This window comes from Penaeus japonicus, unplaced genomic scaffold, assembly GCF_977035675.1.
Source record: "Penaeus japonicus unplaced genomic scaffold, GWHDUDI00000001_assembly GWHDUDI00000019, whole genome shotgun sequence".
NCBI lineage: Eukaryota > Metazoa > Arthropoda > Malacostraca > Decapoda > Penaeidae > Penaeus > Penaeus japonicus.
The window spans coordinates 31,007,796-31,023,220 of NW_028234421.1; the positions used below are offsets into that span (position 1 = coordinate 31,007,796).

Consider the following 15,425-nt stretch of genomic DNA (forward strand, 5'->3'; position numbering starts at 1 on the left):
ACGAAGGCGGTTCTCCCAGGGCGAGGCTCACCATTGCACTCCGGTGGCGCTGACCCCTGCGATTAACCCAAATGTGGTTAACTCGAGTGTGCAATTTTTGGTAGTGGGGACTGCGTTCGCGCTATCCCCTTTTATGATAACACATGATTAGTTAATACGTTGATTTGTCACCTAGTAATCCACAAATTCACCAGCTAGTATGAAGTTTAACCAAAAGTCACTAAAACCTATTGGCTTCATAGATTTCATAGCAATCATAAAGTGCGCTTGAGTTGATTTACCAATTAAACCCAAATTACATTTAGTAAAAGAAAATTTATCTTGATGTGTACATCGGATATTGATAAGTACAAACAGATATACAACCATTTGTTTTATTTACTTAATGCATTGAGTAATGTAGATTTGATATGGTAATTACATAATCACATCACAGATTAATATTGTTATTGCCACAGGAAAGTCTATGGTGTGTACTGCCCATTTACAGTTATTTTAGTAAACCATTACCGGAATCGTTAGGATGGGCAACATGGCCCTTATAGGAAGAACTACTAATTACGTCTGTTAGAACACACACACACACACACACACACACACACACACACACACATATATATATATATATATATATATATATATATATATGTGTGTGTGTGTGTGTATGTGTGTGTGTGTGTGTATGCCCCCATAACAGGTGAGAGCATTACGGGGTAAAAACGATTAATTTCGAATAAATCACATTGCTACAAAGGTATGTCTTCCATGCGACCTCTTCAAATGGGGTTTCCCTGGAAATTTTCACACACTCAGATATTATATATGTGTGTATGTATATATGTTATATATAACTATATATCATATATATAGTTATATATATATATATATATATATATATATCATAAAGCATGTATATGTATATATACATCCACTTTATATATATATGTGTGTATGTATGTCTATTTATATTAGGTACGTATGTAGAAAATCATTAAATCAATACATTGATAGAATAATGACTTTCTACTACTTTCTTCTTTTTGATTTTATTATTATTATTTATTATTATTATTATTATTATTTTTACTGTATGTAGCAAGATGCGATAATTTTCTTTGGTGTATTAAACATCCGTGCAGGGAGCAATATCTGTAATTACAGAATTAAATAGTGAGATTTAATTTTTATTATAGACAACGGTGTTAAAAGGGAAACATTTTATACTATTTTGAATACAAAATTAATATGTATATATAGTTTCACGAAGTCCTCAGTAGTAACCGGTTGGCTGTGGGTGTATTAGTTACCAATTAGCTTTGCGCAGTGGCAGTATCGTAACCAATGAGGTTCAACCGAGGTGCGATTATTGCTAGTTGAAAACTTTAACCAATACCCCGCCTGGACGTCGTGAAATACCGACGGCCAAGGCAATTTTTGATAGCCCACTTCAGGGCTGCAAACTTAACAATGTTAGCATTAAATGATTACCTGGTACTCTCTGCATTTTCTAGATTAACCATTCTAATAGTAACTTTATAGTGGATGTGTCAGGTTAATAGTTCATTTTTGGAATGATGGCAAAATCGGCATGCCTTCCGTTGGCCCATTTTTATCTACTGCCTAACGTCAAATTTAAATTTAAAATACAATTCGAAGGTGAAAGTGAAAGTTATGCCAGGGAAAGACGAAAACATCTACCAAACCGACTCAAAGTTAAAGTGATTTATGAGGACCACAGTTAAACATGAACTCACCTTATATAGATCACTTAATTAACCTGGCGATCAAAAATATTATTTGTCTTGGAAAAAAAAAAAAAGAGAAAACAGCATTTAGTAATTTCATAAAAAATCCAAATAATACAATTACTTTCGACGTATCGCTTGTCATTACGGTTTGCACAAATTGGATTTAACCAATATAACTATCTCCTGAAAGAGAAACTGCTGTGAAATGTACTGTTGCATCATTTGATGGTTTGTTTCCAAATTATGTGACCTGTCGATGTCTACATGAACCTGGCGTTTGTGCTACTACTGAAGCTGGTAGTTCGGCTGATTCTGTGTAAGTTCCAAATGAACTTTACATTGTAGACTGAGCCGCGGCTGGTACTGAATATTTTAACTATTATTTGAAAAAAAATAATTATTTGAAAAAAAGGTATATTCACATTGACATGATGGTTATTATCTATATTTCCATGCTCCCTGGCATTGATAGCTTATTTCAAATCAAAATCAACACAGACATACAGACAATATCAATTACATATTCTTTGCCAAAACGCAATCAATAACTGAAAAAAATACCGCTGAGTAACAATCATTGGCGCTAAGAAGTAAAAATCATCTTTGCTAGCTTGCTTGTTGGATTTATTGGCTATCAACCAGCGGCACAGGCCAAGGTTATTAAGCCAATGATTCCATTTTATTTTATCAATCTATATAAGGTCATAAAGTTTTGTCTTCTTTAGATAAGTGATTACTTTACTGACTCTTTTTTCATTGTCTTATAATAATTTTTTTATATTAAATGCTATATTTTTGGTTTGTAAATAATTTTTTATTATTGTCTTTGGTTATTGAATTTATGGCATGTTGTTAATATATGATTTATGGATAGGTTGCTATTGCATTGTTGGCATTGCGGAGGGAATCTTTTTTCTATGTATGGAGTGAGGTGGGTCATTCTTGTTGTATTTACCCTGAGGCGGGCCAACACCACCTCCTCCCTTCTATCTTTTCTGTGGGCTGTGTCCCATATTTCTATTTCTTCTTTTGTTTTGTTGGTTATTGTGAGGTCGGTCCACTCACTCTGCCACAGGAGATGGATTTTTGCTTTTATAAAAGAGACAAAACACCTGAGATATGTGCGGACAATACCAGGCTCCAGATCGCCAGTCGACCCGGCTAGTTTGTCAGCCTGTTCATTTCCATGGATACCCGAGTGTCCAGGTACCCATATCAGTTTGATTTATTTTATTGGCACTATGCAATTTACGAATGATATTACCCTGTATTTCATTATAGGTGGTTTCTAGTGATTTAATGGCTTTAATTGAACTTAACGAGTCTGAAAATATGACTATTCTATCGTGGGTCGTCGATAGGGCAAAATCTAAAGCTTTATCTATTGCAAAAAGTTCAGCAAGAAAGATCGATGTATGATTCGGCAATCGAAATCTCAACTGACATTCAGTCGACCATACACCCGCTCCCACACACTCGTCTGTCTTGGACCCGTCGGTATATAAATAAAAAAAGGAAAGATGTTTAATTAGGATCTCTCTGAACCTCTGGCGTACCTCCACCTCCGACACCGTGGCTTTGGCTGATGGTAGCCCGTCTACAACGGTAGAAAAATTGGGTATCTCCCACGGTGCTATATTTGAGAGATCTATACCGACTTTATCTGTGAGGTCATGGAGTCTATTGCACAGAGGCTTTCCGCCGCGGTGCTGGGGCCCTAACTGCCGGCGCAAAACATCCTTGTTAGGATGATGGGGCTGCCTGGCTACCTTGGCGGCATAAGTTAGCGCAAGCTGGCCGCGTCTAAGACGGAGGGGAGGTACTCCCGACTCTACCTCTAGGCGCTCGGTGCGAGTGCACATAAGGGCTCCAAGACAGACGCGTAAACATGCATTCTGCACTACATTCAGTCCTTTCAGAGTTGAGCTCGTTGCCGAGCCATACACGATTGACCCATAATCTACTTTAGACCTAATCAGGGATTTATATAACATCAGTAAAGACTTTCTATCAGCTCCCCATTTGTGTCCAGAAATGCACTTTAATAAATTGAGTGCTTTTTGACATTTATTCTTTAACTGACCAATGTGGTCTTTCCAATTTAATCTACTATCAAAGAGTAGTCCAAGAAATCTAGCTGAATTTTGAATAGGTATTGGGTGGTTGTCTAGAGTTAGCCTGATGTTGGGCTTTCTCCTATGTGTAAAAACCACGCCAATACTCTTTCTAATGGAAAACTTAAAACCCCACTGGAGGCCCCAGTTATGAATCATATCCAGTGCCAATTGGATCTGATTTGCCGAGAACTCTGCATTATTGCTGGAGTGCCATAATGCACAATCATCGGCGTACAGTGAGTATTTAAGATTCCGAGGAGGAGATGGTAAAATGTAATTTATCATACATAGAAATAATGTTGGAGACAAGACACTTCCTTGTGGGACCCCGTTTGCCTGGACAAAAATGCCCGAGAAAGTGACATTGTCAGAAAACAATTTGACAGAAAAAGTTCTGTCAGAAATGAAATTTTGGATGAAACAAGGCAAGTTCCCACGTAATCCGAAAGCATAAAGTTTTCTGAGTAGGCCATGTCGCCAAGTCATGTCGTAGGCATTTTCTATGTCTAAAAATACTGATATCAAAAATGCTTTTTGGCAAATGCCTCATGAATATGACTTTCCAGTTTTACTAGCTGATCGAGAGTTTGACGTCCCTTTCGGAAGCCGCACTGCTCGTCAACTAGTAAATTTCTGGTATTTAAAAAATGCAATAGCCTACTATTAACAATTCTTTCCATGACCTTGCATAAGCAACTTGTCAACGCAATTGGGCGGTAAGAGATGGCGGATCTGGGATTTCCCCCTCCTTTCAATATGGGAATGATGTGGGCGAAGTGCCATGAATTTGGAAAAGTCTGGCTTTTCCAAAAATCATTGTACACTTCTAGCAACTTAATCATGTCATCATGATTAAGATGCTTTATCATCTCATATCGAATCTCATCGGGGCCTGGGGATGTTCCTCTACAGGCTTCTAGGGCTCGGACAAAAATAATCCCAAAGAGTTAAGGAACTCTGGATGATGTTGGCGGACATGAGTCAAGACCTTGTGTATGGTAAAGGGACCGACAGCGCTCTTGTATTCTTGGCTTACCGATGGTGATGCTGTAGTAAGTGAACTTGGAACCATCCCATGCTGAGGCGGTTGAGACACTGATGCAGTTTTCAAATCCGATTGTGAAGGACACTTCTCAACTGTCGGAATGAAGTAATTTGCATTCCAAGGCGTTGGCTGACTCCAAGAAAGAACATTTGTGGGGCGAACACACTGTCTCTTCGGAGGAGGTAAAGGCAGTAGATAGTAGATAGTCCATGATGTCCTTTGATGAAAACGTCCTCATAATAGCTGCAATAGGCAGACCCCAAAAGTTGTGCTCTAAATGATTATAATAAATGACAGCGACACTGATGAGAGTGCGAAAGAGGTTGAGATATATTAATGGTTCCTGACCTGAAAATGATCTTTACTGGTCAAAGTCATGACTTTATTTTCTACAATTAAACATTCATAGACCCTGTACATGATACGCAGAATATCAGTGGTGTTCCCATCATTGTAATTATCTATGACACTCTCGTTTTATTATCGGATCATTACCGTTACCATTATGATTACCGATGTGAATCCATTTATCTCTATTCTTACTATCGTCACCACAGCTAATATCAATAATCCTACTTTTGTCAATATCAATGTAATTATCAAGTGTATTGCTACTTTCCAAATTTTGTGTGTAACTGAAATTATCTCTTCAAAAGCATAATGTAGCTGTCAAACGAACTTGTGATCAAAAATCAAGTTTATTCATCCGTTAGCATTAAAATAGACGCTTATACCATCGTTTGCAATTATACACAGTAATGACGAACAAGTTAATTCTATTAAGATGATAATAAATACATTCTATATCCCAAATCTATATATACTGTAATAGAACAGCGTGCCGAAGATAATTTTAACGCGAACATAACGAAATATCAAAATCATCACAATAATATGTGATGATTAATGGTATTATACGTAACTATTTTGAAATACCCTAAAGATACTTAATTTAGAGAACGAACCGTATATGTGAAACGTATTTGTTATATGATGTGAGAATCTCTCTTTCTACATGTACTGTATTTTGAACACTTCAAAGATCCCATTAACATAATAACATTGCCATCACACTTTCTCCTCTCTGTTTCGGCAAAGTTTACATGACCTGGCCAATGAAAGGGCTGGTGCTACAATTCGACCAATCAAAAGACGAGTTTATTGACGCACCTTATTTGGCAACACTATTAGTGGACTACGCGTGCCGCAGTTGTCCTTGAAACCCGAAAAAGTGATGTTACGGTCATTTGGAGGTCTAGAGCGATAGAGATATTTAAATGATTAATTACAAGTTACTTCATGTTGTTGTGCAAACATATACTAGCGGAGGTTTTTGAGCGATAGAGATATTGACATGAATAATTGCGAGATACTTCGTGTTGTTATTGTGAAATCACTATTATATGCGTTATACTGTTTATGTGCAGTGTCAGTGAATGGTGAGTGATCGTGTATTCTTGTGATAAAAAATGGAATTGTAATGAAGTGCTAGATAAATATATAGTGCAGTATAACATAGAAACCCAGACTGAATTGTGAAGTTGATGACTACTGATTTTGCTTACACTCATACTAGAATTGAAGGGCGTGATTATGATGAAACAGCATTGTGAAGCATAGTTTTCATCTTTAGTACTTGAAGAGAGATAACTGTAGAGAGAAGGTAAGTAGAAAGACCATGTTGTAATTTCCAAGTGTTGGGGCATTCGTTGACAGCAATTCTGTCACTTTTTATTCTCTCTCTCTCTCCCTCTCCGTCTCCCTCCCTCTCCCTCTCCCTCTCCCTCTCCCTCTCCCTCTCCCTCTCCCTCTCCCTCTCCCTCCCTCTCCCTCTCCCTCCCTCTCCCTCCCCCCCCCCCTCTCCCTCTCTCTCTCTCTCTCTCTCTCTCTCTCTCCCCCTCCCTCCCCCCCCCCCCCCCCTCTCTCTCTCTCTCTCTCTCTCTCTCTCTCTCTCTCTCTCTCTCTCTCTCTCTCTCTCTCTCTCTCTCTCTCTATATATATATATATATATATATATATATATATATATATATATATATATATATCATATATATATGTTATATATATTATATATATATATATACAAATATATATATATATATATATAATATATGATATGATATATATATATATATATACATATATATATATATATATATATATATATATATATAATATATGATATGATATATGTATATATATACACATACATATACATATACTGATATTGATGTGAATGATATTGTTGTGATGATATTGATGTGAATGATATTAGTGTGAATGATATTGATGTGAATTATATAGGTGTGAATGGTATTGATGTGAATGATATTGATGTTAATGATATTGATATGGATGATATTGATATGGATGATATTGATGTGGATGATATTGGTGTGAATGATATTGATGTGAATGATATTGGTGTGAATGATATAGATGTGAATGATATTGGTGTGAATTATATTGATGTGAATGATACTGATGTGAATGATATTGTTTTGAATGATATTGATGTGAATTATATTGGTGTGAATTATATTGATGTGAATTATATTGATGTGAATTATATTGATGTGAATTATATTGATGTGAATTATATTGACGTGAATGATACTGATGTGAATGATATTGGTGAATTATATAGGTGTGAATGGTATTGATGTGAATGATATTGATGTTAATGATATTGATATGGATGATATTGATGTGGATGATATTGGTGTGAATGATATTAATGTGAATGATATTGGTGTGAATGATATTTTTGTGAATTATATTGACGTGAATGATATTGATGTGAATGATACTGGTGTGAATTATATTGATTTGAATGATATTAGTGCGAATTATATTGACGTGAATGATATTGATGTGAATTATATTGATGTGAATGATATTAATGTGAATGATACTGATGTGAATGATATTGGTGTGAATGATATTGATGTTAATGATATTGATGTGAATGATATTGATGTGAATTATATTGTTGTGAATGGTATTGGTGTGAATGATATTGTTGTGTATGTTATTCATGTGAAATGTATTGATGTGAAGTATATAGGTGTGAATGATGTTGATGTGAATGATATTGTTGTGTATGTTATTCATGTGAAATGTATTGATGTGAAGTATATAGGTGTGAATGATTATGATGTGAATGATTATGATGTGAATGATTATGATGTGAATGATATTGATGTGAATTATATTGATGTGAATAATATTGATGTGAATGATATTGATGTGAATGATATTGAATTATATTGATGTTTTTTATATTAATGTGAATGATATTGGCGTGAATGATATTGATGTGAATGATATAGGTGTGAATGATATTGATGTGAATGATATTGATGTGAATAATATTGCTGTGAATGATATTGCTGTGAATGATATTGCTGTGAATGATATTGCTGTGAATGATGTTGATGTGAATGATATTGGTGTGAATGATATTGATGTGAATGATATTGGTGTGAATGATATTGATGTAAATGATATTGATGTGAATGATATTGATGTGAATGATATTGATGTGAATGATATTGATGTGAATGATATTGATGTGAATGATATTGATGTGAATGATATTGGTGTGAATGATATTGATGTGAATTATATTGGTGTGAATGATATTGATGTGAATGATATTGATGTGAATGATATTGGTGTGAATTATATTGACGTGAATGATATTGATGTGAATGATATTAGTGTGAATTATATTGACGTGAATGATACTGATGTGAATGATATTAGTGTGAATGATATTGATGTGAATGATATTGATGTGAATGATATTGATGTGAATGATATTGATGTGAATGATATTGATGTGAATGATATTGATGTGAATGATATTGATGTGAATGATATTAGTGTGAATGATATTGATGTGAATGATATTGATGTGAATGATATTTATGTGAATGATATTGATGTGAATGATGTTGATGTGAATGATATTGATGTAAATGATATTGATGTGAATGATATTGATGTGAATGTTATTGATTTGAATTATGTTGGTGTGAATGATATTGATGTGAATGATATTGGTGTGAATGATATTAATGACATTATTAATATATGATAATTATAATATAGATACCAATATTGAATAATGCCTAAATGACATCATAAGAATATGAAGTTATTAGTTATTAGTATTATTTAGCGACGTCCGAATATGATCAACTGAACAAATTTGATATACAGTTTACATTGTAATATTAATTACGAATCTTGAATCGTTTTTAGATTCGACAATAATTTTATTAAATGTGTAAGAAAAACTGACATTCCGAATATAGCATTTTGTTTTCAGCGCTGAACCTTTGGAGACGAAATCCAGTAAGATGATCTGGACAAAGTATTTAGGATAATGCATTTCAGGTGCCAATAGAGAGAGGACAATAGTTAGCCCCCGCGGGGATAATCTCGTGAAAATCACCTGTTTTATGTATGAAATATTATCCGTGTGTTCTGTGAGAATGTAACCAATTTACTACCGTCAGTTGTGGAATGGAATAATAAGGACAAACAAATGTTAATTCAACGTCAATTGGAATTTACCATAGTCTGCGCTGAAGGAAATGCGTTTTCTCTGTTTTGTAATTTTAACCAACCACTTCATTTTTGTTAATATTAATGCACTATCCGTTTAACTATTCATAATTAACTTGATATTTATGAATTTCAAATCGATTATTTAGGTTGATAGAACATTATATTATGTTTTTTATGTGTTTGATCTATTTTGTTTTGTTGTTTTTAATTTGAAATTGTATGTGTGAACAACTGAATAACCTGACATTGCGCGACGAATATAGCATTTTGTTTTCAGCGCTGAACCTTTGGAGACGAAATCCAGTAAGATGATCTGGACAAAGTATTTAGGATAATGCATTTCAGGTGCCAATAGAGAGAGGACAATAGTTAGCCCCCGCGGGGATAATCTCGTGAAAATCACCTGTTTTATGTATGAAATATTATCCGTGTTGTCCTGGACGAATTAACAATGTACTCTGACCGTCAGTTGTGGAATGGAATAATAAGGACAAACAAATGTTAATTCAACGTCAATTGGAATTTACCATAGTCTGCGCTGAAGGAAATGCGTTTTCTCTGTTTTGTAATTTTAACCAACCACTTCATTTTTGTTAATATTAATGCACTATCCGTTTAACTATTCATAATTAACTTGATATTTATGAATTTCAAATCGATTATTTAGGTTGATAGAACATTATTGGAGATTGCTCTAATGTAATTTTACATGTATTTATGAGTGATCTAGTGGAAATTCAGTAAGAGAGACAGGACAAAATATCCGTAATAGAGCATTTAAGTACAACAATAAAACATACCGATACTATTACTCTCCTAGGGATAATCTCTTAGGATAGGCTACGCGTATTTTTCTAAGAATAACCAATGCGCTAACGTCTCCAAATTATGTCAATGGTAACGAATATATTGATTTAAGGAATTAGTTTATTACCGCATCATTTAATAGAATAAAATGAATAGCAAAGTCCCAAATGGGGATTTAACCTTAGTCAAACGCTAAAGAAAATGCCCTTTCTTGATTTATTTTTAAGCAACCATTCCATTATACCAGTGTATATGAACAATCCAGATGACTATTGATTATAAACAGTATGTACAGATAGCTTATTTTGTATTCGGTTACTAGATGCCATAGCACACATACATTTGGATGATACTAAATGTTATGCCTGACAATCACGTCATAACGAAATGGCTTCCTCGGGTACCGATTTCAATATATTTGTTATATGTAACCATAAACATTCGTATCTGAATATGAGTATCACTGATGCAATTAATTAAGGAAAATCAGTCGTGAAGAATCTATAAAAGTAAATAAAAAAAATCAGTTTAAAGGCAATGCAGACAGCTTAATGGGTTTGATCCGTGCTTTCGTCCCAGTCAGATCTGCGCAGTGGCCGGTGAGGGAAATCTAAAGCCATAACTTACATTTTATTATTTTTTTGGTAATATAATTTATAGATATATATATATATATATTATGTTATATTTTTAATATATATATTTATTATATTTAGGGTACTATGTCCGTTAAAATTTTAATGCGTCCAACAGAGTAATTACTTTCTGCTAAATATATATATATATATATATATATATTTATATTATTAATATTATATATATATATATATATATATATATATATATATAATTATATATATAGGATATAGTGGTATATATGTATATTCAATTGTAATGCGTATAGTATGAAATATATATTTAAATATAAAAATATAAATACATATATATACATATATTAATATATATATACACATAAATATACATAATACACATCTATGATATATACATACACACACACATAATGATTATATAAATATATATATATATATATTTAATCTATATCATAATATATCTATATAAATGTATTATTTTTTATATATATAAATATATATGTATGCAAGTATATATATATATATAAATATATATATATATATATATATATATATATATATATTATGAGTTTATGTATGTATATGTATATATGTAATTATTTATTATAAATATATATATATATATATACAAGATACATATGTCGTCAAAAGTTAAAGGTCATTCAACCCACCATCAGTGACTTTTTATTTCTTTTTTTGTTATTTGAAATGTTTTTTCTCTTTTAATTAGCAGTACAGGAAGATGCGAGAATTTTCTTTGGTTTAGTGAACATCCGTGCAATGAGCAATATTTGTAATTATAAAATATGATAGTGAGATTTGATTTGTTTTATACTCAACGGTGTAAAAAGATTTTTTTTTTTAAATACAAATATGTATATTTAGTTTCACAGTGATATAATGATACGATAGCAGTATCGTATCCAATGAGGTTAATCCGAGATGGAATTATTGCTATTGAAAACTTTTCCCAATACCCCGTCTGGTCGTCGTGAAAGACCAACGGTCATGGCAATTCATTTTTGAAATGATGGCAAAATCGGCATGCCTTCCGTTGCCCTATTTTTTATCCATTGCCTAATGCCAAATTTTAATCAAAGATACAATAAGGTGAAAGTTTTCCAGTGAAAGATAAAACCATATAAACCGACTTAAAGTTAAAGATTACCTATTCTGGCCAAAAATATTATTTGTCGATAAAAAGTACATATGTATTAAAAAAAAAAAAAAAGGTGAAATCTACTGTTGTGTCGTTTAATGGATTCAGTTTCCAAATTACTTTGGTGAGCCTTATGTGGCTTGTCGCTATGTGCTACTACTGAAGTTGCAAATGTGCCTTGCATTGTAGATGGTGCCGCGACTGGAAGTGAACATTATAATTATACATTATTTGAAAAAAAGTGTAATCATGACAGGCATTATATGTTCTTCAAGGTTTGACTAGATTATATAAAAGATAGACGTATACACAATATCAATTTATACTCTTTATTTACCAAAACTCCATTACTGAAAAAATGTACCACTGGGAAAGAATCACTGGAACTAAAAAGTACAATTGATCACAAATTGTTGAGGAACTCCGGATGACATTGTCGGACATGAGTCAAGATCTTGTGGTCGCGCTGCCCATTGAAGTCGATTCCACAAACAGGACACTGACGACGTCGACCTTTGGTTGGGCAAAGATGTTCCTCCGGCACAGGAACGCTTTCGTTGCACACATCACAAAACCAACCACTGGTGGTCCGACGAAGGATTCTCTGCTTCCGTAGACACACCTTCAACAGTATGTGAATAAGCCGTTCAGACGAACGTTTGAAGGTGCGGTTGCAAGTGGGACATGAGAACTGAGAATCTTCGTGAATGGTACGATGAGAGTTGAGAGTGGTTCTTCGCATGAAGCCTTTCCCGCACACATCGCACGTAAATGGTCGGGCACCCGTGTGGGTATTCAAATGCATCTTTAACTTGTAACGATTTTCGAATCGCTTGTCGCAAAGGTGACAGTGGGCGTTCTTCCTTCTGTGTGCGGAGGGTGAAGGACCAGTTGGCGTAGTTGTTATTGACGGCGACATGAAGGTGACAGTAACGGGACCGACAGCGCTCTTGAATTCTTGGCTTACCGAAGGAGGTGCTGGAGTAGGCGAACTTGTAACCATCCCATGCTGAGGCAGTTGTGGCACTGAAAAAGTTTCCAAATCCGATTGTAAAGGACACTTCTCAACTGTCGGAATGAAATCATTTGTATTCCAAGACGTTGGGTGACTCCAAGAAAGACCACTTGTGGGGCGAACACACTGTCTCTTCGGAGGAGGTAAGGGCAGTCCAAGTATTTGGTTCATGATGTCCTTTGATGTAAACGTCCCCATAACGTCTCCGAACGTCCAATCATGCAAAGGTGCATCAGTAGCTACAATAGGCAGACCCCAAAAATTATGTTCAAAGTTATCCATCTTGAAGATGCGACGACAGTGGCACTGATGGGAATGTGAGTGAGGGTGAGGTATATTAATGGTTCCTGACCTGACAGCCTTTTACGAGTCAAGGTTAAATATCTTTTTCGTCATTCAAACATGTTCATAAACATAGACGTGATTTACAGAATTTAGAATAAGTTTTACTTCCAATATTGGTCATGTACTATGGTTACTTTAATAAATGGCAATACCGTTACCACCTTTCTTAGTTATAGCAAATTTATCTCCATTACCATTATGACCATCATTGTTATTACTCGTATCAGTACATTTGTTATCTTTACTAATATCAGTACAATTGTTATCAGTACTAATATTGGTATATTTGTTATCAGTACTAATATCATTACATTTGTTATAAGTACTAATATCAGTACATTTGTTATCATTACTAATACCAGTACATTTATTATCAGTACTAATATAAATACATTTGTTATCATTATAAATATCAGTACATTTGTTATCATTATAAATATCAGTACATTTGTTATCATTATAAATATCAGTACATTTGTTATCATTATAAATATCAGTACATTTGTTATCATTATAAATATCAGTACATTTGTTATCATTAAAAATATCAGTACATTTGTTATCATTAAAAATATCAGTACATTTGTTATCATTAGAAATATCAGTACATTTGTTATCATTAGAAATATCAGTACATTTGTTATCATTGTAAATATCAGTACATTTGTTATCATTGTAAATATCAGTACATTTGTTATCATTGTAAATATCAGTACATTTGTTATCATTGTAAATATTTGTACATTTGTTATCATTAGAAATATCAGTACATTTTTTATCATTAGAAATATCAGTACATTTGTTATCATTGTAAACATCAGTACATTTGTTATCATTAAAAATATCAGTACATTTGTTATCATTGTAAACATCAGTACATTTGTTATCATTAGAAATATCAGTACATTTGTTATCATTAGAAATATCAGTGCATTTGTTATCATTAGAAATATCAGTACATTTGTTATCATTAGAAATATCAGTACATTTGTTATCATTAGAAATATCAGTGCATTTGTTATCATTAGAAATATCAGTACATTTGTTATCATTAGAAATATCAGTACATTTGTTATCATTAGAAATATCAGTACATTTGTTATCATTAGAAATATCAGTACATTTGTTATCATTACCGATATCAGCACATCCATAGATATTAATATCAGTGCATTTATCATTATTATCATTTGTATTAGAACATTAACATTATTGTTATCGATACCAGTGCATTTACCATCACCATTATGATATTAATACATTTGATATTATTATCGTTATCAATATTAGTATTTTTTAATTATTATTATCGAAATCAATACATTTATCATCATTATTATAAATATTAGTACATTTTTCATCATTACTTTCAATATCAGTACATTTACCCTTATTATCTATATCAGAACATTTATCCTTATTATCTATATCAGTACATTTATCCTTATTATTATCTGTATCAATACATTTATCCTTATTATTATCTATATCACTACATTTATCATTATTATCTATATCAATACATTTATCCTTATTATTATCTATATCACTACATTTATCATTATTATCTATATCAATACATTTACTGTCATTACTATAAATATTAGTACTTTTTCATTACTACTATTAATATCAGTACATTTGTCATTATTATCTATATCAATACATTTGTCATTATTGTCTATATCAATACATTTGTCATTATTATCTATATCAATACATGTATCATAATTCTTACTAATAGCACCATAGCCAATGTCAATATTACTATTAGCATCAGGACCGATCTGATTACCAGTAAGTACATGGTAATTTTAGTTGTTCATATCTATAAAGGTATTTCTCTTGTGGGTGTAACTGCAATTATTCGTTCAAAATTATGATTTAGCATCAATCTGTTTACAGTGTAAGTAAATACATTTGCTCATTTATCTAAGTCAGTATTAAAAATCTTGCAGATTAAGAGATAATAAATCAGGCTATATCAATATTCATTACAA

At 32.8% G+C, this 15,425-nt stretch overlaps 3 non-coding genes across 3 annotated transcripts in view; all 3 read left to right on the top strand.

The window, feature by feature from the left end:
• Positions 1-131, top strand: part of LOC122263278 (U1 spliceosomal RNA) — a 162-nt gene extending 31 nt beyond the window's left edge. Inside the window, exon 1 of the small nuclear RNA XR_006224076.2 lies at positions 1-131. This exon is cut by the window's left edge and continues 31 nt beyond it. This is a non-coding gene — a small nuclear RNA (U1 spliceosomal RNA).
• Positions 132-1,312: 1,181 nt separating this feature from the next.
• LOC122263271 (U4 spliceosomal RNA) lies at positions 1,313-1,453 on the top strand. The gene has a single exon (XR_006224069.1). It is a non-coding gene; the product is annotated as a U4 spliceosomal RNA (small nuclear RNA).
• Positions 1,454-11,803: 10,350 nt separating this feature from the next.
• LOC122263275 (U4 spliceosomal RNA) lies at positions 11,804-11,947 on the top strand. Its single transcript, XR_006224073.1, has one exon. It is a non-coding gene; the product is annotated as a U4 spliceosomal RNA (small nuclear RNA).
• Positions 11,948-15,425: the final 3,478 nt, after the last annotated feature.